This window comes from Balaenoptera acutorostrata, chromosome 6 (genome assembly GCF_949987535.1).
Source record: "Balaenoptera acutorostrata chromosome 6, mBalAcu1.1, whole genome shotgun sequence".
In the NCBI taxonomy this organism is placed as follows: domain Eukaryota; kingdom Metazoa; phylum Chordata; class Mammalia; order Artiodactyla; family Balaenopteridae; genus Balaenoptera; species Balaenoptera acutorostrata.
The window spans coordinates 78,746,933-78,774,233 of record NC_080069.1 but is presented as its reverse complement, the minus strand read 5'-3'; the positions used below and the strand labels follow the sequence as shown (position 1 = coordinate 78,774,233).

Here is a 27,301-nt window from a genome sequence, read left to right as displayed (position 1 = left end):
TAGTTTACAGGGACAAATGGAGACATGCAATAGTAGTAAGAATCTGGCTCTTGATAACGTCCTCCCAAATCACTCATGCAGCCCTCCACAAAGTCGGATGTTCTTCAGTAGGCTCTTGGGTATATACAGAAAGTCAGCTTCCCCCAGGTGCTGCTGCTTCTCTGACGCTTGTACACTGGACTTTGTTGTGTCTGACTGACATTGGCCATCTTCCTCCAGGCGTCTGGATAGATTACCACGTCCAGTGGGCTCCCCCAGCTGCTGCACCCAAAAGAAGCCATCTCAGGTGCTCTGAAGTGAAATGAAAAAGTCCTCCTCACTCCTATTTTGTCTTTATAGTGGTTCCCAAGCAGGGATGAGTATGTCCTCAAAGTTCCTTGTGAAAGCTTGACTTTCTGCTCCGATCCATATTTCTCTCTCCGTACTGCTCAGATACCAGAAAAAGGGGACAGATTTGGGAAGAGACCACATGTTGTCCTCTTCATTCCATACTCCTGGCACCCCCTCTGCTAATGATGCTTAATTCTCTGAAGCAGCACAATCCAGTAGAAGTGGAATGTGAGAGATGTAGTTTGAAATTTTTGTTTTTAAACTGTTCAATTTTCCCTAAAAATGTAAAGAGGAAAAGATGAAATTAATTTTGATAATACATTTTATTTAATCCATTATATCCAATGTATTATTTTAACATTTAAAATATAAAAATTATTAATGGGGCTTCCCTGGTGGCGCAGTGGTTGAGAATCTGCCTGCTGATGCAGGGGACACGGGTTCGAGCCCTGGTCTGGGAAGATCCCACATGCCACGGAGCAGCTGGGCCCGTGAGCCACAATTGCTGAGCCTGCGCGTCTGGAGCCTGTGCCCCGCGACGGGAGGGGCCGCGATAGAGAAAGGCCCGCGCACCGCGATGAAGAGCGGTCCCCGCACCGCGATGAAGAGTGGCCCCCGCTTGCCGCAACTGGAGAAAGCCCTCGCACGAACCGAAGACCCAACACAGCCAAAAAAATAAATAAATAAATAAATAAATAAGAAAATCCTTTAAAAAAAAAAAAAAAAAAAATTATTAATGATATATTTTACATTTTTTTTTTTACTAAATCTTTGAAATCCAGTATCTATTTTATACTATCAGCACATCTCAGTGTGGACCAGCTACATTTCAAGTGCTCAACAGCCATAAATGACAACTTGTACCATACTGGACAATGCAGCTCTAAAGAGCCAGGAACCTCATCCCACCTTAGGTAGATGCTAAAAAAATATTATTTTCCCATCAAAACTATGATTTACATAGGTTGAAATAGCTGAACAATTTCTTGGAAAATAACAGTAAATAATTATCACTTAACGTAACTTTTACTCTTTAGATAAATGGATATTTCACTTTCTCACTCTTATACTATCATCTTTGATATCCATAATTAATATTAATATATTAAATTCAAGGTTCCAGAGTCATAAGACAGAGACATCTTTAGCTCTAAGAAGTAGCTTCGTCCCTTGGTGATTTTCTTTGAAGAGTAGAATTGAAAGTTCTTCCTACTCAAAATTTCTCATCAATAAATATGTCAAAAATGACAATATCTACTGTGTGCAAAAATGTTATTTCACGAGAAGTGGCTTCACTGACCAATTTCAAAATGTGGATACCTAAGTTTTATTTGTAGACACTTATAGTTTGCTTTGTATGAGCTTAACCATTCATTTAAATTCCCAATCTTATGGCTAGCTGAGAACTAAATTTTTCTTTGAAGAAGTTTCAAAGATGAAAAAGAATTATAAATTAAATGAAGAAGTGAGGCCTTTAAAGGCACACTTTTAGCACAGCCTTACAACTATGCCTGTTGCCAGTAGGTCATGCTGAATGAACATTAATGATTCTACCTAATGCTTGTGTATAAGTTACAGATGGTGGAGTGAAGGGAGGTTGTCAATTCAAAGACAGAACTTCAGACTCTACAATTAAGTGATTCTTGAAGTGACTTATATTTGGCCTTTCAATCCCTCATTCATTTTATTTAAGGAAGATGAAATCTCTGCCCTTAGCCATTTAGCACTTGTTCAGAGCATTATGTAGAAGAATTTGTGGAAAGCAGCAGAGATGCCTTCCCTGGCCATATGATCTGGACCTTAAAATTCAATCTAGAGAAATAAGGATCCAGAGAAGTTTAATTCATTTCCTATTCATATGTGGTTTACTTGCATCCTGCAAAAAAAGGAAGACTTACACTGCTAGCTCCTTCTGCACTAAGGAGAAGAACATTTGCATCTTTGCAGATGATTTAACGATCACTAAGCAGCAGGAAAGAGTGCTCACCTCAGCAGAAGATGGGAATGCGAAAGCTAGGTACCATCGCTGGAATGCAGCTGGGTGGTCAGGATATTGGCCAGTGATTACTATCCAGTGCAAGAGAATGAATTCTAAATGAGAGAATGAAAAGACCAAGGCCTTGGGGATTGGATTTTCAGACACAATTAACATAAATTGAGAGACAGGTTTGGTTTGGCCCTAAATACAGGAGGAGACATATTTCTAAGCTTTTGCTGTGTGAACCTTAAAATATCTGCAAAAACACTTGGATTCATTTTCTCCCAATTCTTTCACAGCTGTAGTCTGCTATTATTGCTATTGTTAATAATAACAACAGTAATATTTTCCATAGTACCTTTCTCCTGAAGTCTTTAGGACATCAAGCAAGAGCTTCCAAATTCTATGAATAACATTTACCTAAAAAGCATGGCAAAATGTCAAATTAGTGAAAAAGAATAATGTGTTATTTTGTGATAGGAAACAAGGGAGAAAGAGATGATTTAGAACAAAACAAAATAGAAATAGCAAAAAGAGAAATTATGTGCTGAAAGTAAGTAAACATAGCAGACAAATCCACCTTCCTTTGGCCAAACTTTTCTGGAAAAATTAGGACATGTTACATGTTAGTCATATGTGAAAGCCATCACAGAAGACCTTCAGAATTAAAAGATGTAACTGCTTTTATTTCCTCTTATTTAAAGCTCTAAACTAGGCCAAGTATTAAAGACACCATAACCATAAGGTAAACTGGGAAGGAACTGAGTACTAGAACTTTTCACATGAAGATGAAACAGAGGTCTAAAAAAAGATGAAACAGATGGGAAGACAACATTTCTTTGAAGAAAGTCATTGCAGCTTGTATTAGGTAGTGTTTGCCTCAACCATGTGAGATTGGCTATTAAGATGCTACCTGTTTTGTCCTTGTCTTTTAGATTTATGAGATTTATTATGTGCTGGATTATAATAGGCAACGTTCATTGGATGGCTACTGGATGGCAGGCATTTTTCTAAGTACTTTACCTGGGTTATAAATTTAATATCACAGCTTCATGGGATAAGTGGCATTATTATCCAGCCCATTTTTCAGATGAGAAAGCTCAGGCACTGAGTTACCCAACACCACATTCTAGCAAGTTGTACAGCTGGAACTTGAGTCTAAACAGTCTGACTCCAGGGTCCACTTTTAAACTACTACACTATATTTATCAAAGTTTTAGTGAAGTTTCCAGGTACTGAGGAACTGTTAGTTTGCTGTAGCTTTTTACAGATGCTGCATTAGAGGAAACAAGTTAAAACTGTCTATGCTAGTCTCTATCTCAAAGAAATAAAACTCTACCTACTATCAAGACCAAGTTACATCCCAGTTTCATTCCTCCCCATACAACCTTTGCCAGTGTTTGCTCCTTCTTTTCCATCTACCTTGAATCCCGCTTCACATCACAGTATGTCTACTACATTCATATGAACTCTTGATATTATTCAATTGTATTGAGTCATATTAAGTCCTAATGGTACACTGAACATGATACTTCTAAAAACACTAAAACAGTGATTTCCAAAAGCAAGTAGAAATCATAGGTAATAACATGTACAATAATGTAAAGTCTTACATAAACACCTGTATTGAGATTTTATGCTCTGACATCAAATGAGAAAGAACATAACTCAAATAAGGTTTGCCCAAGTATTGCGCCATTGAACCCAGCCTACATCAATTTATTTTCACGTTCCAAATTGTCTTATTGTTGAGCTAAAATAATTATCATCTAAGAGACGAGAAAAGTCTAATAGAAGTTTGGAACTCTCACAATCAATACTGGTTGGCATAAAGTCCCACTGGGGAGCAATGAAAAATGTACTTGCTAGATTTCTAACAATAGGTCAGGTTATTGCCATGGCATTTCTGACTAATGCAGGTGCTTCTGAATTGTGCATTGAAATATATGCTGTTCTTTCTGTAGGGCAGCTGTTTTTGTTTCTCTACTTTTTTTCAATTTATTTGGGAAGAAGAATAGGAATTACAATTAACAGCTTGCAGCCTATGTTTTGATTTCCTTTTTCTGGGTAAGCTTCTTCATTAACAACAATTTAAATGAATGTGCTGCCTTCTAACTGTACCAAGGTTTTCTGTTTGGTCCAACTATATAGAAATATAATATAAGAAATCAAGGACAGGAAGAGTTGGGATAATTAAATATCTTTCCAAATTTACTTAAAGCTACCTAAAAGTTGTGATTAAATATTAGCAAAGAGAATGTTAGACTGTACCTGTCTACATGATGAAAATATTAAATACAAAGATTTGGGGGTTAACTCTTGTCTCTTTCAGAAATACTTACAGGCCAAAAGGAAACAGATTAGTGAGCCAATAAATGGCTTGAAAACGTTTTTACTTTTCTTTAGGCAATGTGGAGTCACTAAAGGGTTTTAAACAGGGGAGTTTGGGTCATAAGTTAATTTTGGATAATTCACTTTGGTGGAAGATGGATTGGAGAAAGCTAATAACATGGTAACAAGTTAGGATGCAGTTGTATTAGTCCAGTCATTCTCAGTGGGGGGTGATTTTGCCCCACTGGGGACAATTATCAACATCTAGAGACATTTTTCGTTTACATAACTGGCCATGGGGGATGCTGCTAGCATCTATTGGGTAGAGGCCAGAGATACTTCCAAACATACTGCAGTGCATGGACAGCCTGCCACAGCAAAGAATTATTCAGGCCAAAATGTCAATAGTGTCGAGGTTGAGAAAGTCCATGTTAGTCCATGCAAGAAATAATAAGAGGCTGACCCAAAGATGTGAAATGTAGAAACAAATATTTTTAGGATATATAAGCAATCAAACCAATGACTAATTAAACATTGTTAGTGAGAGAAATTAAGTGGTCTTATAATGGATATTAGAATGGGTATTGGGAGGCCGTGTGGGTAAATGGTACTTACTTGCAAAAGAATAGGAAAGGTAGAATCGGAAGAGGGAGTTGCAGTAGTAAGTGGTAGGTTGGGAACAGAACATTGAATTTGAGGTGCTTGTGAGCATTAAATTTACAAGTCTGAAAATCAGAATAGAAGTCTATATTGAAGATACAGATTAGGAAGATATCAACAGATGGCAGACGGAGTTGTGGGAATAGATAAGATGCCAATGAGAAAGGGCGTGGGAGTGGAAAGATAAAAAATATTGAGGAAGGGTGGAATAGAAAGGCATGGTTAGAAACTGCGAAGACACAGTTGGAGATCTGGAAGGAGGATGTATTCAGTTAGTACAGCTCTGCTAGCCAGGAATAGCTCCAACTTTAAGCAACCGTGGCCTTCCTAAGTCCTTGTACTCTTAATAATTACTAACCACACAGGAATTCACTTTATGTGAAAGGGGGAAGCTGAGGGATGTAGAACTGCTATTAGATGGACATTTAAAAATAAATAAATATTCCAGAGAAACAAATATGAAAATCCTTTAATAAATGAAAACACTTGCTACTGAAACTTCAGCAACAACTTCTAGCTGGCAGTAAAAAATTTTTGATTAATTATAACTTGTAATACAGACTTGATAAAGTTTCATGATTGAATGTTAGGTTTTAGTAACTTTTTAAAAAAGCCAGCCCCTGCTTTTACAAATGTTAACTTACTCTCTCTAAGAGAAATCTCCATATATTATTGCAGAAAAGATATAGAGTCTGATAGAGTATTAAAATACTATTCTGTAACTCTGACCCCAAATTAATATTCCAGTTGCTTTAGCAAAATAGTCAGGAAGTAATTAAGAATATGACAGCATATCTTGAATTAACATATCTTGAAATAATAAATATGGTAAAAGATTGATCTCAGCCAGTAAGAGGTAAGTACAAGTTGTGTTTATCTTCTGTCACAGATATTCTCTATTTCTTAGTAACATTGATTTTACCTAAATTTATTCTCTAATAAGTCATACAGTGATACTTATTAACCATAAGTAGGTTAGCATTATTATATATAACTCAGATAAAAAAGAATTAGCATCAAATTTGTTATTTTGGGCATCACACCCTAGCACATATTCTGTATGCCCACTCTTGCTTCCAAATTCTAAAACGTGAGTTTAAATAATTGAGTTTGATCCTTAGTGATAAAAGCAGAAAATAACCAATGTCAAAGTACATTTTTAATTATATCAAGTAAAAAATGGTATGACCCATGAGCTTTGTTCCAAAGTTCTGCATAATTGTTTTTTATGACAGCCATGCCTTGATCTTCACTGAAATGGGTAGAGTAGGAGAGGCTCCATGTAGATAATAATTTAATGGACAGAGGATGGTACAAGTCATAAGAGCATTACTCTATTATTACTTCACCTTACCTTCAATTTTTATTTTCCAAGTACTCTAATATCGTCATTTCAGGAATATTTTAAGGCACTTAAATCTCTCTACTGGTTCTTGCCACCCACTGACAAAACCTGAAGCAGCTACCTTTAACATGGTTCTGTCTCACTTGCCCCAAGGAGCTAGTTCATTTCACCTACTCTATTGGTCAGCCTGGAGGATTAATGGAATAATGCTTATAAATCAATATGAAAAGCCTGATAGACACTCTGTACACCACTACCTTTATTAAAGAAAGACCATTTTCACGAATAACTATAGAGATGAGGAAAACCTTACATGTATATTTGGTGTTCTGAAATCTATACAATAAAGCACATAATGTAGAGGAAACTGACATAAATTTCAAGAGCAGCAGTGTTAAGATCTATTCTATGAGTTCAAACACAATAAGTAATGAGGATACATTATTATTGCCACTGGATGATAATCCTCAAAATTCTACAAAATAAATGATTCTTCTTGCCACCCAGGATTAGTTTTTCATTTTAAAGAACAAAAATAACCCCATATAAAGCAGCTTCTATAAATCAAGGGTTTAAGGAAATTGGATGTACCCCATAACAGAGAATATGTTATGTTAATTAGACAGTACACTCATTTAGTAGTAGCATTGATAATAATTGTAATACAGTAGGGGTCTTAAAATAAAAAGAATAGAAAACGTTAGCTTTAACGTTAGACAAGTAACTGCTCCTAAGAGAAAGGAAAATTTAAAAAATCTGAAGATAAAATTTAAAATGTTGGTGGGTTGGAGGGTGGGACAAATGGGTGAAGGGGGTAAAAAAGTACAAATTTCTAGTTATAAAATAAGTAAGTCATGAACATGTAACATACAGCATGGCGACTATAGGTAATAATGCTGTGTTGTATATTTGAAAGTTGCTAAGAGAGTAGACCTTAAAAGTGCTCATCACAAGAAAAAATACTATATGTATGGTGACACATGTTGACTAGACTTATTGTAGTGATTATTTAACAACATATACAAATATTGAATCATTGTACATGTTGTACACCTGAAAATAATAATAATATTGTATGTCAGGTATACCTCAACTAAAAAAAAAGAGGGAAAAATGCCTTTCCTTGAAATTGACTATGATTCCAAAAATCTAGATTTTTCTTCCTTGGCTGAGTACATCAATCACCAACGACACCTGCATTTGTTACAAAATGAAAGCCAAAAAAAAAAAAAAAAAAAGAACTAATGCTTATGTAGATGTTGTAGTGCTGCTGTACAGTCCACCTCCAAATTCACCAGTTTTATTTCTGCCAGGCTGTCTACTTATCCTCTAGATGGCTGTTGAATATTAATATCTTATTTTGAAACAATTATGGCAGAACTTTAAAAAAATCAATACTTTAATAAACTGAAGAAACTTTCTACAGAAAGTTATAAAACATAAGACATAAAAACTGCAATAACTATCATAAAGCACAGTAGCAATGGACATGAATTCTAGAACCAGACTGTCTGAATTCAATTCCTGGCTCCACCAGTTAATGATGTGTGACCTTGGGCAAGTTACATAACTTTTCTGGCTCTGTTTCCCTATCTATAAAATAAGAATATCATCAGTATACTTGCATACTTTCTGTAGAAGGAAAGAAGACAGAAAGAAAAGAAAAAGAAATATTGAAGCAAAAAAGGATTTTCTAAAAAGAATCAAAGCAGATACAATGCAAAATTGTAGTTAAATAATTCTGATGTATATAAAACTTACTGAGATAGTAAATAGCATTTAGAAACTTAATTTTTGGAAAATATACTTTTAAATATTTCACTGAAAGTAGGAAATTGAATAGTTATTTGTCATCATGAATTTAGAATCAAACAGAACAGAAAAGACTGAAGGTGAAAATAAACTTAAAAGAAAAAATTCTAAAAGTCAAATATGCCATGCAAGTGCTGAAGTTGTTATAAAATGATTCCATGATTCACAAAATCATCAATGAGATGAAAAAAAATTAAAACACTTTCAGCTAACTCATTGCTTTTGAATACTTTGTCATCTTAAGCAAATGATTTTTATGAACTTTTATCTGTCTTTATTGTTTGATTCTGAAAATTCTCCATCATACTTTTTTCCAGGAGGATCTGCTTTAATCATTTTAATTCATTTATTTTCTTTTTAAAAAATTAATTCCATATAAATGAAGTAATAATACAGAAATCATATTACATACAAATTATTTGGAACATGACATTTTAGAAAAATGTTATGATCAAACATCCATAATTTACCTAGCCATTCTCCCTTTATTAGAGATTTGTTTGAAAATTTTGCTATTATACATAATTCCTCATTGGCTGCATTTCAGATTATTCCCTCTTTGAATTTCTGGAATAGAATTTATTGGATTCAATTTTAAGATGACTGTTTTTAATCTGCCTTGCACAGATCATAAAGCTGATTTTCAAAACGTAGGGACTGGCCCCAGTGAGCACCAGTTTCACTGTTCAGTCTACAGAATCTCACTTCCTTGATGGGTGCTTACAGATAACTTAAATGCCGTGTCCCTCTACACAAGAGAATTATCTCTCTTTGCAGTTGACTTTATAGTTCTCTTTTGTGCAGCGCACTCATATATGGAAGAAATTCCTTTGTGGGAGATGATTTCATTACTAAATCTTCTTAAGTATTACCCATATATACCACTCTGTAGAAAGAGAGAGAGAGAAAGATTTTGATTGTGTAGGTATTTCTTCACCATATCATAAACTGCTGACCTCATAACTGTCCAGTGAAACCCAATGATAACATCAGGTTTGTTGTATTTCCAGATAAGTGGCTCAGAGAGAAGAACCTATAGAGAATGCCACACTTGAGGACATAAATTCTCCTAGAAGAAGCGATTGTGAGGAGAAATATTGAGTGCTCTCTATTATTCAAAAACATTGGTACAAATCTTCAGGAAGAAAAAGCAGATAGAAGCAGATTTGTTACATTCATTTTAAAATAATTTTAGGAATTTCTTTGAAAGTTACTTTTATTGCAATAGTAACATTATATTCTCTCTAGCGCTGGTCTTCCTTTTTAGTTTCCTCTTTAATTTCCTATCCTGTGACTTTCACATGCATTGCTGTTCTAGTCCCTTGGGCCAAGTCTTATTTTTTAAACTGAGAGTGATAAGAGCAAATACTCAGGTAGAAGTTGTTGATCTAAGTGTTTTGGGAGTATTAACTAATTTAATTAAAACAATACAAGTACTGAGCAGTACTCAGGGACAGACTGAAATGTCAGATAGATACATGAAAAATATTTTTTTGAAAAACTCAAATAAAATGTCAAGAGATTAAAACTACAAGGTCCGAAATGTAAAGTACACTGGAAGAGAAGAACAGCAGATTACACACTGCAGGGGAAAAAAAAGTGAATTTACGTAGTATTGGAAACTATCCAAAATGAAAAGCAGAAGAAAAATTATGGAAAAAAGAATAAACAGGGTATCCGTGAGCTGTGGGATAATTTCAAATAGCCTAATGTACATGTAATTAGAGTCTCCAAGGAGGGGTAGGTCAAGGCGGAGACTGAAAAAACGTATGTGAACTACAGCCGTTATTTAATGGCCAAAAATCTGAAAAAAAAAAAAAAAGAGAGAGAGAGAGATATTCTATTTTCAGCCTCAGAATTTCCTTTTTTTTTTTTTAGTCAGAATAATTCTTTATTTATTTTATTTTTTTTTATTTTTGGCTGTGTTGGGTCTTCGTTTCTGTGCGAGGGCTTTCTCCAGTTGCGGCAAGTGGGGGCCACTCTTCATCGCGGTGCGCGGGCCTCTCACGATCGCGGCCTCTCGTTGCGGAGCACAGGCTCCAGACGCGCAGGCTCAGTAGTTGTGGCTCACGGGCCTAGTTGCTCCGCGGCATGTGGGATCTTCCCAGACCAGGGCTTGAACCCGTGTCCCCTGCATTGGCAGGCAGACCCTCAACCACTGTGCCACCAGGGAAGCCCAGAATTTCCATTTTATTCTTTTTTATAACTTCCACTTCTCTCCATATTATATTTATAGTATTTAATCCTTGAACATGTTTATAATAGGTAGTTTAAAATTGTTGCTGCTAATTTTATCATCCCCATCATTTATAAGTCTGTTTTTATTGTTTGATTTTTCTCCTGATAATGGGGCACATTCTTCTTGCCTCTTTGCATCCTTATTATTTCATTGGATTGCAGACATTGTAATATTATATTATTGCATGTCTGGCATGTGTTGCTTTCTTTCTAAGAATATTGACATTTATTTGGCAGACAGTTAAGTAATTTGGATCGACCTAATATTTTTGAGGCCTACTTTTTACTTTGTGGTGGTTGCCCTGGTGTAGCTTTACTCTAGGGCTTCTGTCGTCCTACTGCTAAAGTATTACTCTTCAGGAATCTATCTTGAAGGCCCTGAGTATTCAGCAAGATGTCTCCCACCTGCCTTGTTGTAACTTATATTAATACATCCCTCAGTCCTGTGTAGGCTCTGGTTACTGTTCAGCTTATGCATATTTGGTGATTGTTTACCAGCCTGATGGAATTTTATTCTATGCCTGTGCAGATTAATATTCAGCAGTAGAATCAACTTGACTTGACTCCTATGCTGATTGCTGAAGCTACTCCCTGTGTATCTCTCTTCTCTTTTCATACTCTGTCCCACAAATTCCAGCCACCTTAGCTTCCCTAAGCTCTGACTTCTGTCATCTCATTTCAGCAAGACCGATGTGCTCTACGTGAGAGTCCCATCTTGGGTCATGATCTAGAATATGCCTCCAGGCAGAAAGCCAGGGACATCATAGCACCCGTCTTGTTCATTTCCTCTTTTCAAGGCTAACAGCCCTAGACCACCTGTTGCCAGTATCTGAAAACAGATCTTTCCTATATTTTATGTAGTTTTCTAGTTGTTTGTGATAGGAGGGCATGTCCAGGACCAGTTACTCTCATAGCAAGAAACAGAATTCAGAATTGCTTTTTATAGACTTATTTTTGAACAGAAATAAATTAAAGGAAAAATTGCAATTTTTTGGATACAAATGGCAAATAGTAGCAGCTGCAGAGATATCAGCTAATTGTTTTATGAATGATCTTATGAAAAATAGAATATATAGTGACATGTTCAACTTTATCTGTGTCACTAAAATTTCAAGAGAATGATATGTTCTGATAACTAGGAGAAATGATAGCACCATTTTGTTTTCATTCTAAATAACCTTTTATGATGCCTTGATTGTTCTCACACTCTCTCTCCCTCTCTTTTGGTGCTTTCAAAAATATCCACAATATAATCGTCTATTACTTCATATGTAGATGGGGAGGGGTATGAAAGGAAAAGATGCAATAAGGTAAGGAAAACTTTGACAACTTCTAACACCTAAATTTGAGAAAAATAAATGAGTCAAGTACCAGGACCATGGAGTAGCAACTCTAGTCTTTGTAATTCACCTGCACCCTGAATATTGTAGTCACAGACAATAAATATTGAGTCTCTTCCTCCTAGATGTCCGCCCCATTACTCACCTAACAGCAACTTGTAAAAGAGGAACTGTGGTAATAACCATAGTTTAATGTTTGTAGTTTGTTATTAAAAATAATAATAGTAAGACAGATGCCTTAGTACTGGAATCTGAATTTTAGGCAGAGAAGAACCAGCAGACATTCTTCCTTGATATAGAGAATATCTATTTAGGTAGCTTATGTTTTCTTTGCTCACCATTAGGGTTTAAGGTAGCATGAGTTCTGTGAGTTTAACAATTACAAAAAGAAATTTTGATTTTCTTTTTCACTTGCGTTTTCATTAAAGATAGCGGGGTTTTTTTTTAACATCTTTATTGGAGTATAATTGCTTTACAATGTTGTGTTAGTTTCTACTGTATCACAAAGTGAATCAGCTATACGTATACATATATCCCCATATCCCCTCCCTCTTGCACCTCCCTCCCACCCTCCCTCTCCCACCCCTCTAGGTGGTCACAAAGCACCGAGCTGATCTCCCTGTGCTATGCTACAGCTTCCCACTAAGAGAGTGGTTTTGAACCTTGGCTACACGTTAGAATTACCTGTGGATTTTTTAAAATACATGTATTTCCTTACCTTTCCTTTTTGGAGATTCTGATTTCATTGAGCTGGGGTGAGGCTCAGGTATAGGTATTTTTTTTAATCCTCAGGTGAGTCTAAAAATCACATGGGTTTGAGAGCTACCTGATGTGTGCTCCAAGAACCACCAACACTGGCATCATCTGGGAGCTGTTCTGAAATGCAGAATCTCAGGCCCTGACCAAGATCTACCAAATCTATATTTTAGCACCTAGATGATTCATATGCACATTTAAGTTTTAGAACATTCTTTGTTGACAAAGATATATTTCTTGCCTTCAAGTAATTCTGAATGTAAATTGTAGAGCATTTAGACCTGTGATAATCCCAGATTAGGCCTAGGATCACAATCAGATGCTCTTTTTTAAAAAATGCAGATTACTAGGCTGCAATCCAACCCTGTTCAACCAGCTCCTCCAAGCACGAAGCATGAAGTTTGGGCATCTGTGTGTTTATTATATGTTCCAGGTGGTTCTGAAAATTAGAGAAGTTTGGGAAATAATGTAAAATAAGGACCATAGTTTTCAACATTTTGCTTCTACCCAAAGTCCTAACCAGGCAAAGAACAAATGCTGTTATGAAACTAATAAATAATGGTAGATACATATTTGTTCTTACAAAGAATTCCAGAGCATTGTGACAAAAACAATTTGATATAAATTTCATAGTTTTCTGTTAAAATAAATTTTATGCTTCAGATATTTTTGCTGTGGCTACAATGAGGAAAAACATACATACCTGGCCATTTAAAGGTTCTGTCAGTTTAGAATTTTAGACCATTTCTATGCAATGCAGGGGGCAGTCTAATAGAGGCTGCAGAGTGAAATGGGCAGTCTGACATGAAACTGTGGAAGAAAACTGACAGATGTAGTGAGTGTAAGAATGGCGTAATGCTGAATAGGCTGTTTTGTAACAGAAAAAAGAGAGCATTTCAAAACTAGTTAACTTAGTTATGAGACTTTAACTAGGTCAAAAACTTATAAGTGTTTGTGAATACTTTTAACACTGTAGAGACTGTCAAAAATTTATCACGTGGTTAAATCACAGGTGTTTGAATCATGGAGTCTGAGGAAATTCCTAGCTTAGGAGATGGAAGTAAATAAAAATACACCAAAATAGACAGATTTTTTTCTATACAAATATAAGTTTTTATAAAAGTTTTTAGCATTTCTTATTAAACTATACATTTATAAATGGTTAGAAGTCATGAAAACTCTACTTTGTTATGTCTCCATATTCAGTGTATCCAGACACAAAGAATGAGATTGGAGTTAAGGAAACCTGATATTGAGTTCCAGCAAAGATACTTAATATGTGCTGTTTGTCAGTCCACTTGATATTTCTGAAGCCCAGTCTTCTCATCTCTAAAATGGAAATAATAGTACCTCTCTTGTTAGGACAGCCATATGTCTCATACCTTCTCTCACTGTGGACACAAGTCTGATTATGGAAAAACCTTTAATTAGAATCTCAAAATTAGTGTAAAGCCCTCACAGTTTAATGCAGTTACACATCACAGATAAATGTTACTGCCTTGATTCCTAGAGTAATAAAGTAATAAAAAATTAGATACTACATCCTGGAGAGATAATGCTCAAGTGAAGTCAAAAGCACATTAATCTCATGACATTTGGCATTTGCAAAAGACATACAGTTTGGGGTATGTTATGGTAATGTACTGAAAGAGTCAAGTTAGTACTTAGCTGGATTTTTATGCTGCTAAGCCTTTTAGATATTTTTTCACAGTAGCATATTTTGTTTGCTATTGATTCCCTCAATTATTCGTTCAACAGATGCTTTTTTGAGACCATACTATGTGTCAGACACTATACAAGATGTGAAAGATTCAGTGGTCAGAAGAACATTTAGGTGGGGTGAACAGGCAACAAGTGAACAAATAATGTAACCCACTATGATGTTGTTTAATAATAACGTAAGATGATATATCACATACCATTATAGATTGTGTTACATGTTGTGAAGAAAAAAAACAAAGTGATTAGCTGGTGAGTAACTATAGTGTCATCATAGGTAGGACTGTTCAGGGAGATATTTCTGGGCCAGTAGCATTTGAACTTCCCTAATATGAAAGAGAAAACAACATGTCAGCCATGAAGATACACACCAAGAAGGCATTCTTAGGTGGGAGTAGAAGTCCTGTGAAGTTGGAATATAACTAGGCAGGGGGAGAATGGCATGAATTGAGGTTGGAGAATTAAGATAGATACCCAATATGCAGGGCCTTGTAGGCTATGGAAAGTAGTTTGGATTTTTATCTAAAAGCAACAGGAAGTCATTAAAGGGTTTTAAGTGAGAGGAAGGCAATATTTATAAAGTAAAAGACTGGAAGTAGTCCAAATGTCCACAAATAGATGACTGGTTGAATAAATTATGGTATATCCGCAAAATGTACCTCTAAACAGGAATAAGAAACATCTCTCTAATGGCTATGTATCTAGCATACACCATGAAGTAAAAAAAAGTAAGGTGGAGACAAGTATATACAGTACGCTATCATTCATCTTCAAGAAGGGGGAAAACATGAATACACAGGCATGTACACAAATATGCCTATAATGAAAAAGGAAGATAAACCAAAAGTAGTTTTAAAAAATAGGTTACATAGAAGGGGAGGAGGAGACTAGGGTGAAATGGATTAGAATGGAAGTGAGACTTCTCTCTATTCTGTAGTTTTGATTTTGGAATTGTGTAAATGTTTTTATAGTAATAGAACATAACAAATGTAAGCAGAAAGAAATCCTTAAGAATTGAAAGCAAAATAAAACAAATGAAAAGAACTGCATATTGGGGGCTAAACTGCACAAATGGGCATTATATCAAGTAATTTTAAGCCTGATCTTAGCCAAAAGTCTGAGAAGCAATTATATCAAGTGATTTTAAAACACAGTAATTTGTATTATATGTCTCCAGTGGGATATAGCCTAAGGAGAAAAACGCTCAAAGATCTTAAACCATTTTTAGTAATTATATTGTTATTCTGAAACTATTTGTGTGTGTCTCCCTATATTTGACAAACAAATCATTTAAACACACATATTAGGATGAGCAAAAATACTTGTGCTACTGTTGTTAGGATCCAAGACATTCACTATAAGAGAAAAGATATGCAAACATAAGACTAATAAAGTCAAATTAATATTGGAGTTGGAAATTTGAATATGAGCTCATGGTGCATTTTATCTTCAACTTTTTCTAAGATCTGTCCAATGAGAAAGTCTAGAAACCATGATCAACACAGTAGCCATGAGCATCACTAGTGCTTAAATTAAGGTCTTTAAATATCATTTCTCCTAAAGGAACCAAAGTTTTTGAAAAATTGGATGCTTCCAGGTGTGGGGCAAGAAATGTACAAGGAAAGCATAGAAGACCGTATCATACCAGAAAGGGTGGAAGCATTTAGGTCATGTCATCAAAACTCTGGATTCAATCTGAAGTGGTTCAACTGGCCAAAAGACAATTTGAACAACAGCAATAATAAATAATTAAAATAAAATAAATATGTTAAGATCTATGATTTCATAATAATACCCAGTAAGGAAAAAAAAAATGTATCAGTCACCTTGTAGGATGCTAGAAAACAAAGCCATTCTTCTAAAAATCTGTAAATAAGGGAAAAGATTTCCCAGTTATCCTGTATTTCCTGTACAAATTCACCTCCACATTAACAGCTTAGATAATGAGAGAAAGTTATTCTTTATAGATGTATCCCAGCAAATAAATGAAAAAATAGTGTAAAATTAGCATATAACCATTTTGCAACCCTTAATAAATAATGGATTTAGTTTACAATCATCAGCAATAGCTAAAACTACTAATGAATTATAGGTGGAGACCATTATTATGAATGTACCAGGCTGACAAAACCTTAACCTACTGATCACTTTTAACATCTCAAAAACAGTGACAATCAGAGTGTGACTTTTGATGTGTTGTACTAGGAAATACAAATATCACCCATGAACTATTCTCGCCACAATATGAACCAGAAATCCTTCTAGGACCTAATCTAACTACCAGGTTTCAGAAAACATATGAGTCAAAGGAAAATGTTCAAAGATGCCATTATAGAGGACATGCAATCACAAAAATTCAGAGTGAGGGACACTACAGATCAAATGAAAATATAGTTAAGACAAGTGATAATTGATGATAATGGATTAATTATTGAATCCGGATTCATCGTACTATTCTCTTTACTTTTGAATATGTGTGACATTTTTCAATAATGACATTTAAAAGAAAAAATAAGAGGCATGTGAAACTCTCACTTACATTTAGGAAATTTGGCAGAGGGGCATAGGTGAAAGCAGTAGACCAGTTAGGAGGTTTCTGTAGTGAGGCAGAAGAGAGATGATGGTGGTTTATAGTAAAAAGTGGCAGTGAAGATTGAGAACTGAAAGGATTTGATATATTTAGAAGAAGTAGAGTCAGTAGTACTTCTAATTGATTGGATTGGGGGTTGAAGGAAAGAAAGTCATCAAGAATACCTCCCAGGACTTCTGTTGGAAATCTGGGTCGATGGTGATGTCTTTTGCCGAGATTGAGAAGACTGGGAAATGGTGGATAGCCACATGGAAGGGTGAGGTAAGAAGTAATCAAGAGTTCTGTTTGGCGCATTTTAAGTCTGAGACATCTATTACACATTCTTGGTTGTAAATAAAAACAAATCAAAACCAGAACAAAGAAGTCTCTTGGAATGTGACTAGGTAATTATTATGCTTTGATAACTTGATAGAAAGGCTGAATATGACAGAAGTAGTTCCCATTGGGGTACATATTTATTTATATCCAGCTTATCTAAAGTCTTAGCCAACTAATCTAAAAACATTGAGCATTGAGTTTCCCTTATATTTTCTGAATTCAGCGAGAACTGATTAACCCATTTAGAAAGAGCTGAACCTATCTTTATATGTAGCTAGTTATGTTCTAATGCATACATTCAGCAATGCCATGAGGCTGTCCATCTGCAAACTGCCAGAAATAAGCTGTCCAAATTCAGAGAACTTCTTATTTTAAGGCTTAAAAATGACACTGATTTAAAGATTGCTTTTGCTGATTTGATAAACTGTAAGTTGAAATAATTACATTAATGTAGCACATTGTCATGCCAACAATTTTTCTAAAAAGATAAAAGAAAAAACATAATTGCCTTTAACCTGTATGTGTTAACAGAATAAAGCGTGGTCTTGAAAGTCAATTTCTGACCACCTTCAAAGTGCTACACTAGAAAAAAGTGAGTGGAAAAAAAGTGTTAAGTGTTAACTTCCCCTGGGTGAATGATACCTTCTAGGACAATGTATAAGGGTAAGAGATTCCAAGGATTGGGAAAGAAATGCCATTTTTAGGTGGTCTACCGCAGTTGTCTATTTGCCAAGAGTGGGTAAAAATAGCAAAGAAATAAGGGCACAGTTCAAAAGGTAGTAGGATAGTCAATCCATACAAATGACCCACTCGGGAGGTGAGACTGCACCGCAGACAGGGAAGAATCATCAATGAAGAGCCCAGGAAACAGGGAGAAGCACAAGGCCCTGAAGCAAGGCAGAGGAGAACTAATTTTGAGAGTTTCAAGCCCTTTCCAGGGGAGTGCTTTGATAGGAGGCCTAGCCTGGTCCCTCAAGGGGCTAAAGAGTATCAGATGCTATCAGCAAGTCCATTACCCTCTCTGGGCAATCAGCCAAGTTGGACCAATCCATTTGCCAAAAAGCCCCCCTCTTCTCCCCCACCCATGTCTTCTGCCTTCAGGATGGGCCCTTTTGTCTTTTCCTAGTGTTTCCAAAATGGAGAACTATATGGATGGTTTCGTTCTTTCTCGACTTTGACCACAGCTTTAATCTTGACTTCATGAGAACACCATCTATTTGTCATCACCACAACCAGCAGTAATAAGAAAAACAATTCCTACAGTAGTAAATCCTTGCTTAACAGATTTTTATTTTAAAATAGGCTTGACTTTTTTTTGTTCATTTTAAAGAAAAGTTTTTGGCAACAGGTATATCACACCTGAATCTGTTGGGTTCTGTATTTTTAAACAGTTCTGACATATTCTTTTTCTTTTTATAATACATGCTGAGTGGGAATGGATCATGGCCAGTCCTAAAATACGGACTGGGCAGCACTTGGAATTTCAAAGGCAGTACAGTCATAGCAAGGTTTCTAATAGGATGAACATAAAATAAGAGAAATATTTTATTTATTAGTTTTAAAGTTTCATTCACAGAAAGACTATTTTTAAGTAGACATAAGTAAATCAAAATGGGGAATGTTTCTGGTTTAAACAAACATTGGAATTTAAAACAACAAAAATTTTCCAACTTATAAAACAACTCACCCTAAAGTTGCCCAATGAGAATTTAATAATCAACAATAGTTTTTCTTTGAAAAAACTCATGAGTTATAGTGGTTCACAGTACAAAGTGACAGGCCAAGATACAAAACAGCTTTATTTTGAATTTTCTGGTCCTTGTCAAGTTATTCTTGATAACATCTGAATCATTAAAGCTTAGAATATTTTTTTAATGCTGATATGTGATAGCCCTAGTCCCTGAGTGATATCTGGCAAGAAAATATGCCTAATATTCATAAATCAGAGCCATGGCGTTTTAGAAAAGAAAAAGACATGGAAAGGGAAATTTTGCTGTTTTTCAGCACATGAATGTTGTTGGGTGGGTATTTGATGGCCCAGAAAGGGGTGGTGAGTTTCTAGGACTTTTGGCCTTGACTGGAAGACCCGTGGGTTACCTGAACTGACAAACTCATGCTAAAACAATTCTTTTAAACAAACCATCGTGAACCTCACACAGAAGGTCAAAACCCATCACAGCGCAGCTCCACAAACAGCCTGGTGCCGTCAAATTGCAGGTATAACCTCGGCGAGGTTTTTAGTCCTCTAATGCTTTCGCCTCCACACGAGGAACTGTACAAACAGGAGCTCTTGGATGCATTAGAGGAGACCTTTCTCCTCTCACTGAACAACACTTTATTTTGCTTCATTCAGTGATCCAAGCATTGCCACTTTACTCCCGTCTCAGTGTTTTCTATATTAACACTATTTTTTTTCAGATGCAATCCATCTAAACCATCCAAATCTGTACATATTAACATTGCTGAGCAGCAGCTCTGGGAGGATGTCCACCCTGACCTTTCCTTTTCCTGACACAGTTTCCATTTCCAGGTTTATTTTTGATATCATAGATGTTGCTATAACAGCCAACAGCCTTGCCTTTAGGTTTCTCTTCTCAACTCTAGAAATAATTCCTCCTCTGACAATTGATGGAGTGAAATACCTGTGAGAATGACAGGCGTCGGTGTACTGGAAATTTTCTCTGCTTATTGTATTGCCCAAGTACTGAAAGATCAAAATATAGGTTTATGAACAAAACTATATTGGCTAAAGCCCTGTGTTTTCTACAAAATTCTAGCTTTCCTTTTTTCCCTTTCTCTTACACATACCCAAAATTACATACATAGATAATTTTATACTTCATTAAGAAGTGTTTCTCTATAAAATTTCCTTTATTCGATAGCACACAGTAAAAAGAACTTGGTGAAAAAAAACCTGGAAATAACCTAAATATCCATCCACAGTAGACTGGGTAAATAAACTGTTACGCTCATACATAAAATACTATACAATATGAAAACATAATGTGCTACATTTTCTTTTAATAAAACATATATTAACTAAAATAAACCAAAGGAGCAGAGTTGAATGTATAGTATGCCATATATTATAGAAATAATTATGTGTTTATATACATATATAGTCTGCCATATGAATTAGAAGTATTTAAACAGATACATAAGAAACTATTCAGTTGCCTTTAGGAAGTAGATACAGGGAACATTAGTTATAGGTGAGTTGAGATCTTTTATTTCAATTCTGTCTGCTCTTTTTAGTTTTGTTTGCCATATTCATATATTACTTGTATTAGACATATACATTAAAAAGAAGGCTTACCTGGATTTTTTGAACATTCCAACTGACAGCCAGCTCAATCCCATGATTACTGACAAAAATGGAGGCACACACAGCATATAGTGTGGTGTTGTGGAAGGAAACTCCAGAACTTTAGATTTTATTAAACAGGTCATTTTATGACCATGTGTAAATCACTCATCTACTGACACCTGATTGCCTCATCTGTAAAATGTGAAAAAGTAGCTCCATCTACCACAACTTTCATTTACCACTCAATGTTGTGACGGAAATAAAATAAAGTCCCTTGTGAATCTTGCAGGGCTACTGTAGGTGTGAAATTTTGTAATAGAGATCATGTTCACTTTCAGATCTCACATTAATTGAATCTGACTTTATCCCAGGAATTTCACATTTGTTCTTACTTGGTATTTTTCAGTGGCAAGCTATATTCCACTAACATCTGAGTAGTAAGAAGAACCATGATCACGATAGTATATGCCTAATCTAAAATTGCAAATTTTGGTAACAGGTACATAAATGAATAAACTGTATTAATAAAAAAAAAGTAGTTAATAGATACATGACATTGTAATAAATTCACTCCTCATAAATTTTTTTTTAATTAATTATTTATTTATTTATTTTTATTTATGGCTGTGTTGGGTCTTTGTTTCTGTGCGAGGGCTTTCTCTAGTTGCAGCAGGTGGGGGCCACTCTTCATCGCGGTGCGTGGGCCTCTCACTATCGCGGCCTCTCTTGTTGCGGAGCACGGGCTCCAGACGCGCAGGCTCAGTAGTTGTGGCTCACGGGCCTAGTTGCTCTGTGGCATGTGGGATCTTCCCAGACCCGGGCTCGAACCCGTGTCCTCTGCATTGGCAGGCAGATTCTCAACCACTGCGCCACCAGGAAAGCCCTCCTCATAAATTTTTATGCTTACTTACCTATAATAATAACAAAAGTTGTTGTTTACTAAATACAAAGCATGGTCCAGAAACTTAATGATGTTACATTTGTTACTTATTTCTCAGACCACAGTTTTAGGTAATTATTACTAGTATCTTTGTTTGGGTAAACAAAGTAAGAGTGAGTGATGTTAATTTCCTTGTCCTGGGTCACACAAGTAGTGACTGAAGTCTGATTATGACTCAAATCTGTCCAAATATCTTTTCCCATCCTAAACTATCAGGCTTAAACCAAATTTCAACCCACATCCATCTCTCCACCTCTCATTATCTTAAGCAACACTACCAACTATAATGTCTACTCTGAGGGCAGTGATCTTTTTTTCAGTGGGACTATAAGTAGAAAATTCTACCTTTATGAAAATCTGGTAGTTCTTTTAAGGAATATTATTCATACTTTATGAGCCAAACTTTTATGAATTTACCACATGTTTGTAACCAAACTTTCAGAGATGGGGACATGACTTTACACTCAGAGGTGCTCATTTTGCCATCATAGACAGCAGCAATTCATGTGTCTGACACAAATGTCTAAATATAGTACATCTTGGTATTGAAGTACATATGGAATGATAAGCAGCTTTTAAAAATCATTCTTTTGTAAAACTTTTAGTGATATTGGAAAAGGTTTATGACAATGCAATGTAAAGTTGGAAATACATGTGTGTATAAAATAGAAAAAGATGACTGCTAGGAAAATCATCAAATTATAAGCATGTGAGTAGTGGTTGTTTCTGTTTTCTTCTTAATATTGTGGTATGTATTTAATATTTACAAAAATAAGAATACATTATTTTTATAATGTAAAGGCTTTTTAAAAAATTAAGATAAATAATATCTAATCATACTAAATCTTTCATTCTTAAGTTGCTTCATTCTCTTTAAGCTTGAGACTCTAAGCATACGACTATACCACCACCTCTAATAGACAAAATGAAATGAAAACAAAGTTTTATGTGTAAAATCTTTGTCTTATATTGCTTAACTGTTGGTACCCTTGATTCTTAAAGACTAGAGATTTCTGATGTTACATTTCTTTTATAAATATTTCTAAGAACCATAATACTCATTGAATGTTGGAACAATATCTCTAAATGCCTAAGGTGACTTCCATTTTCTAAAACATGAACTACAGTTGTTCATTTTATTAAACTTGACTCTATTTCCAGACCTTTGCTATGCTGCAATAAACTCATTTTTGTGTCTTTGAGCACACATGCAAGTAAACCTAAAACATACAACACCTTGATCCACCATTGCTGGGTCAAAAGGTGTGATCGGTTTTTTGTTTTTTCTTTTCAAAGAATTCCCACATTTGAAGTTTTTTTAAAGGCTTTTAAAATTTATTTATTTATTTATTTATTTATGGCTGTGTTGGGTCTTCGTTTCTGTGTGAAGGCTTTCTCTAGTTGCGGCAAGCAGGGGCCACTCTTCATCGCGGTGCGCGGGCCTCTCACTATCATGGCCTCTCTTGTTGCAGAGCACAGGCTCCAGACGCGCAGGCTCAGTAATTGTGGCTCACGGGCCTAGTTGCTCCGCGGCATGTGGGATCTTCCCAGACCAGGGCTCGAACCCGTGTCCCCTGTATTGGCAGGCAGATTCTCAACCACTGCGCCACCAGGGAAGCCCATGTGGGAGGTTTTAAAGTTCAGACACTGCTAAGGTATTATCCAAAGGTAATGCACCTGTATATACACTTGTATATACATATATAATTTTTTTCAACCCTTTAAAAATGTAAAAAAAAAAAAAATCTTAGCTCGTTAGTCATACACAGTATGTTTTGGGTAGATCCTCTTTAGACCCAGAAGTAACACTTCACTTCTGCTCTTGATCTATTGGTGAGAACTAGTCATATTGCCCCTGCTAGATGTGGGAGGACTAGGAAATGTGGTTGACTTATATGCTCATTAAGAGAATGGGGTTGATCCAAATCTCATCAGTCCTACCATCAGCACCATTTCCTTAGGCTTTGCTTAGAATTCTTTTTGACCTTGGTTTAGGATAGGATCCCTGGTTATTAAAGACATGCTATCTGGGGCTCCTGACATCCATAATACTTTTCTTGCTACCACTAATTAGTGAAAGGGGAAATGATTTACTGGCAACCTAGAGAGAATTAGTATAATCCAAAAGTTTAACCAGGTTTCATGTACAATTTCTCACTTATTTCAGTGATTGAAGGAAGAGGGTGAATGAATAAATCATTTCAAGAATTCACAGGTCTTAATTCATTTCCAAGAGGGCAACAGCAGTGTTTCCTGCCAGGTGTGAGGAGGGATTCTGGTTGGAGTGTCAGGGAATCAGGCTGATTAAGCAGCTTTGAACTTCTATTCTCTTTTTGCATCTAAGAAGCTGAGGAAACTGAACAGATTTTGTATAACTGTGGCAAATAAATCCTCACCTACTTCTGGATTCAGCAAATATCAAGGTTAAGTGAAAAACAGAACAGTTCTAGATAATCATTTCAATATATTTGAAGGGATGAATTTCTATAATAAAAAAACAGCTGAACTTTTCATAAATAAATTCATAATTATTCTAAAGGAATTAGTAAAAAATTAAATGCCTATTTATTTCTGTTTATTCACATCTTAGTAATTTCAACAGTGAAAGTAATTTTATAGAATAGTATTGGGACAGTTACCAGAGGCGAAAGTATTTGGAGAAACTGAAAATCACTATATGTTTGTTGTTTTTAAAAAAAGTCATTTTTTTCTCCCAGGGGAACACATTTTTGCTGTTTTTTGCTATGCTGTCACAAGGTACTTCGTACTTACCCTGCAATCCTCAGTTAAATGCCAACTGAATGATCTCTGAGGGAGATGACTTTAATTCTACCTCTGTTTCTAATTTCCTCACCAGCCAATTCTTGATAGAAAGTCTGAGCTTTAATGATACAGGACAATAGAGACAGTAACATACTGCCTTCCATAGAGAAATTGGGGGAAATTTTTTCTAAGAAAAACATAGTGCAGTTTCTTAGGGCTGCATCTTTGCTATACTCTGCTTGCTTTGAGACGGTGAGCCTAAACCAGCATAACTTTTTTAAGAAAGTTCTGGATGACTGAACTCGTATTTCTCCATACAGCTTGCCATCTGTCCTTCTATAATTCTTTTTGTTTTTAATTTGGTTACATCCTCAGAAAATCCTAAGATTTCCATGTGAAAGTTATGCCATAAAAGATGCTGTTTGAGGGCAGGGACTAACTCTTGCACGCATTTGTAATGCTAACATTTTCTAGTGCAGTGGTTTTCACACAACGAAGGCATAATATTTAGAATGAGGACAATTTCTTTTCTCGTACAAGAGGCTTTTGATTCAATCAGTGCACATGGTTATTGTGTTGCAATAAGTATCTTTCCCCTTCCAAAATTCTTATCTTCGCTCTCACCATTCACCTCGCTGGGAACATAACACATGCTCATCTACTCATCCAGTTGAATAAAAACCGTACTTCTAAAAAAAAAAAAAAAAAACCCGTACCTCTCTTTTGAGTGAAGAATTTAAAGTTGTAAAATGAAAATTTCCAAGGGTTCCGTCTTCCTCTGAAATTGCACTGTCCCTAATCATACATGTTTTTATGAGCTTTAATATTTGTACATTGGATTTTTATGCCCCGTCTTCTTCCAGTTGATCACAAACTCCTTAAGAGAACAAGCTTTAATCAGTCTATTTTTTTCCAGAGTACCCAGCAGAAATCCTTGCACATAATAAATATCCAATAAGTATGTGTTGAATATAAAATTAAAGGGCAAACATTTTTCCTTAATTTATTTCCCAAACTAGAGATTCAAATAGTTGAATGATTATTTGAGGAATGTCCAAAAACTAAGGTAAACAGGCTTTTTTTTTCTTGGACATGATCATTGTGAACAAAAATGAAAGTACTATTCTAAAGATTAGATAATACATTACTTTCTAGTGCCAATATCCAAGGCCTTAAAAGAAGCTGTTTTATGAAAATGGTGCATGCTCTGTCTTCTGTTGCTGATCACTTTTCCCTCACATTTCCCACAAATATTTACAGAATTTAAAATGATGAATAAATGAATGAATAAATGAATGATGAATAGATGAATAAATGAATGATGAATAAATAAATTTTAAAAATCTCTTCTAGGCCTTCTCCACCTTGAGAAGCTGGATCACAAGCGCTAAAGCCATTTCTGCTTCCCTGTGTACATGTTCCTGGCTGGTTAGATGGCTGATAAAGTACAGTAAGCCCTTATCCTCAGAAGGTGCACTGCTCAAAACCTGATGTGAATGAAATACGCCAGACAGAGAAAGTCAGAGACTCATGGTATCACTTATATGTTGAATCTGAAAAAAAAAAAAAAATCAAATTTATGGAAATAAAGAGTAGAAAAGTGGTCACCAGGGACTGGGCAGGGGTGTGGGGGGCATGGGGGAAATAGGAGACGATGGTAAAAGGGTACAAATTTTCAGCTATGAGATGAATAAGGTTGGAAGGTTGAAGGATCTAATATAACATGGTGACTATAGTTCATAACACTGTATTATATAATGTAAGTTTGCTAAGAGAGTAGAAATGAAATGTTCTCACCCAAAAAAAAAGAAATCCAAAAAACCAAATGCATAGATATATACATATATATGTGTAAACAGATAGATAGATATACCTCAGTAAAACTAGAAAAGAAAACTTCATGTATACAGACCATAAAAGTCACTGAAACAAGATGTCATCATGGGAAAAAACAGTAAAACTTGTCTCTTTTCAGTTCAATGGTCCACGTTCAAATATTATCCGCACAAGATTTCCCATCTCACTGCCTGGGAGGTATTTGAAGTTCAAAGATACCAAAAATGTGACAAAACAGAAAACAGCTCTAAAACAGAAACACAGAAGAATTAGTAGGTGTTTTCTGGATGAGTCAGTAAGTTTCAGACTTTCTCTACATTTATTTAATTTGTTGGCAATTCAGTTTTTTTGTTTTATTCATATGTTAAAATTTATTTTATTTATTTATTTGTTTATTTATTTAGGCTGCATTGGGTCTTCACTGCTGCTCGCAGGCTTTTCTCTAGTTGCAGTGAGCAGGGGCTACTCTTCGTTGAGGAGCGCGGGCTTCTCATTGTGGTGGCTTCTGTTGTTGCAGAGCATGGGCTCTGGGCGCATGGGCTTCAGTAGTTGCGGCACGCGGACTCAGTAGTTGTGGCTCACGGGCTCTAGAGCACAGGTTCAGTATTTGTGGCTCACGGGCTTAGTTGCTCCACAGCATGTGGGATCTTCCCAGACCAGGACTCGAACCAGTGTCCCCTACATTGGCAGGCGGATTCTTACCACCACACCACCAGAGAAGTCCTTGTTTGTTTTTTATGACTTGCATTTATCTGCACAGAGATAAGGAAAGCAAGCAAAATAACTTTGCTAATTCTAATCATGAAGTCACATCATTTTTTTGATGATTTTAAGTGGTCTGGAGATGGCAGTTAAACCCTATATGACTTTGGTACCTTAAAATATAGCAACTATGTCTTTCAGAACCTTGAGGAACTACCAAACTTATGAACGTTACAAACTACCAAAGTTATGTAAAGAGGTTGATTAGGACTAAGACTTAATAAGTCTTACTATTATGTTCCTGTCTCAAGGCAAAGTCATCAGTTAGAGAACTCT

At 35.7% G+C, this 27,301-nt stretch overlaps 1 long non-coding RNA gene across 1 annotated transcript in view; it reads left to right on the top strand.

The window, feature by feature from the left end:
- Positions 1–26,817, top strand: part of LOC103011077 (uncharacterized) — a 222,044-nt gene extending 195,227 nt beyond the window's left edge. Inside the window, exons 5-6 of the long non-coding RNA XR_450991.2 lie at positions 25,781–25,960; positions 26,403–26,817. This is a non-coding gene — a long non-coding RNA (uncharacterized LOC103011077). The remainder of the gene's footprint in view (positions 1–25,780; positions 25,961–26,402) is intronic.
- The last annotated feature ends 484 nt before the right edge of the window (positions 26,818–27,301 follow it).